Below are 2,957 nucleotides of genomic sequence, written 5' to 3'. Positions count from 1 at the left end.
TAGTACCTCACAAATATTGCCAACATTAGGAGGGGAAAACCAGCGTTGAAAATTTTTCTGATGGTCTCGCGAGGATTCGAAACCAGGCGTACAGCGTCATAGGGGGACATACTAACCTCTGCGCTATGATACCAGCTTTTAAATAAAACGGAGGAAAATATTGGCTAACAGATGCTTTTTTGGATTGAGCAAGCAGCTGAGTAGCAAAACCATCTCTCGACAGACAGTATACAATACACTGATACTTCCCGTGCTGTTGCTTGGCTCTGAAGCATGGGTACTTGCAAAAGCAAGTTAGGTGGTACATGGAGTGTTTGAGAGAAAAATCCTTCGAATAATATATGGACCCATCTGTTTTAGTGGAGAATATAGGAGTCGTATGAGCGAGGTGCTGTATGCAAACCATAGCATAGGTAAACGCAGGATAATACACCGGTTGCATTGGCTAGGTCATGTTATCAAAATGGATGAAGAAGCTCCAGCAAAAAATCTTTTTAAGGCGACCAAAAAGGAAAACGCAAAAGGAGTAGATCTAAACTCACATGGAGTGACAGTGGAGAGCTACTTCTTAAAACTTTGTGTCAGATATTGGAGAAGAAGCGCAGGAGTTCGAGTCGATTGAACGTCTACTCTGAGTTCGGTTAGAGAAATAAGGCTTCTGTAATGATCAATTAAAGTTAGGTTAGGTTGAACAAGTAAAAAGGCGTTAAGTTCGGCCGGGCCGAACTTTGGATACCCACCACCTCGGGTATATATGTAAACCATCTTTCATCAAAATTCGGTGAAAATTTTATACCTTATATCCCATATGAGTTATATCCAAATAAGTTCCGATTTGGACCATGTACTAATAAGTACACTAGCTATATCTAAAAATAAATCGATCTGAACTATAAACGACACGGATGTCGAAAAGCCTAACATAAGTTACTGTATCAAATTTCAGTGAAATCGGACTATAAATGCGGCTCTTATGGGCCCAAGACTTTAAATCGAGATATCGGTCTACACGGCAGCTATATCCAAATCTGGACCGATTTGGGCCAAGTTGCATAAAAATGTCGAAGAGCCTAACACAAAGCACTGTCCCATATTTCGGCGAAATCGGACAATAAATGCGCCATTTATGGTCCCAAAACCTTAAATCGAGAGATCGGTCTATATGGCAGCTATATTCAAATCTGGACCGATCTGGGTAAAATTGAAGAAGGACGTCGAAAAGCCTAACCAAACTCACTGTCCTAAATTTCAGCAACATCTAACAATAAATTCATCTTTTATGGCCCCAAAACCTAAAACCTAGATATCGGTCTATATGGCAGCTATATCCAAATCTGGACCGATCTGTGCGATATTGCAGAAGTATGTCAGGGGGCTTAATTTAACTCACTGGTTCAAATTTCGGCGACATCGGACAATAAATGAGCATTTTATGGGTCCAAAACCATAAATCAAGAAATCGGTCTATATGGCAGCTATATCCAAATCTGAACCGATCTGGACCAAATTGCAGAAATATGTCAAAGGGCCTAACACAACTCACTGTCCCAAATTTCAGCAAAATCGGACAATAAGTGTGACTTTTATGGGCCTTAGACCATAAATTGGAGGATCGTTCTATATGGCAGCTATATCCAAATCTGGACCGATCTGAGCCAAATTGACAAAGGATGTCGATGGGCCTTACACAATCCACAATTCCGAATTTCATCAAAATCGGATAATAAATGTGGCTTTTGTGGGCCTAAGACCCTAAACCGGGGGATCGGTCTATATGGCAGCTATATCCAAATCTGAACCGATCTGGGCAAAATTAACGAAGGAAGTCGAAACGCCTAACACAACTCACTGTCTTAAATTTCAGCGAAATCGGATAATAAATGTGGCTTTTATGGGCCTTAAACCCTAAATCGGAGGAGCGTGATTTCAACAGACAAACGGACAGACGGACGGACATGTCTAGATCGTCTTCGATTTTTACGCTGATCAAGAATATATATATTCTTTACAGGGTCGGAAATTGATATTTCGATGTGTTGCAAACGGAATGACAAAATTAATATACCCCCATCCTTCGGTGGTGGGTATAAAAGAGTGCAGATATTAATCTGCCCCATCCGTCTGTTGTTATCAAACTAGAGGCTTCAAAAATTAAGATATTGAGCTGAAATTTGGCACAAATACGTCTTTTTGATGCATGCTGGTTATGTTCTTGAACGGGCCAAATCGGACCATATTTGGATATAGCTGCTATGTAAACCGATTTTCCGATAAAGGATCTAATGCCCATAAAAACTTTACTTTTCACCCGATTTTGCTGAAATTTGAAACAGTGAGTAGTTTAGGGCCTCCTGGCAACTCAACCAATATATGGTCCATATCGGACTATATTTAGATATAGCTGCCACATAGACCGATTACCCGATAAAGGGTCTGAAGACCATAAAGGCTTTATTTTCTAAACGATTTTGCTGAAATTTTAATACAGTGGGTAGTTTGAGGCCTACCAACATTTGACCAAAGTATAGTTCAGATCGGACTATATTTAGATATAGCTATCATATAGACCGATCTCCCTATAAAGGGTCTGAAGCCCATAAAAGCTTTATTTTCTAACCGATTTCGCGGAAATTTAAAACAAAAGGTTATTTTAAGACTTTCGACATCTGACCTAAATATAGATTAGATCGGTCCATGTTTAGATATAGCTGCCATATAGACCGATCTCCCGATAAAGGGTCTGAAGGCCATATCAGCTTTATTTATTAACAGATTTCGCTGAAATTTGATACAGTGGGTAGCTTAAGGCCTGCCAACATTTGACCCAAGTATAGTTCAAATCGGACTATATTTAGATATAGCTACCATATAGTCCGATCTTTCGATAAAGGGTCTGAAGGCCATAAAAGCTTTATTTATTATCCGATTTCGCTGAAATTTGCCACAGTGGGTTATTT

The sequence above is a fragment of the Stomoxys calcitrans genome, chromosome 4 (assembly GCF_963082655.1).
Source record: "Stomoxys calcitrans chromosome 4, idStoCalc2.1, whole genome shotgun sequence".
Classification (NCBI taxonomy): domain Eukaryota; kingdom Metazoa; phylum Arthropoda; class Insecta; order Diptera; family Muscidae; genus Stomoxys; species Stomoxys calcitrans.
The sequence above is the reverse complement of the archived record's forward strand: the minus strand, read 5'-3'. Positions refer to the sequence as shown.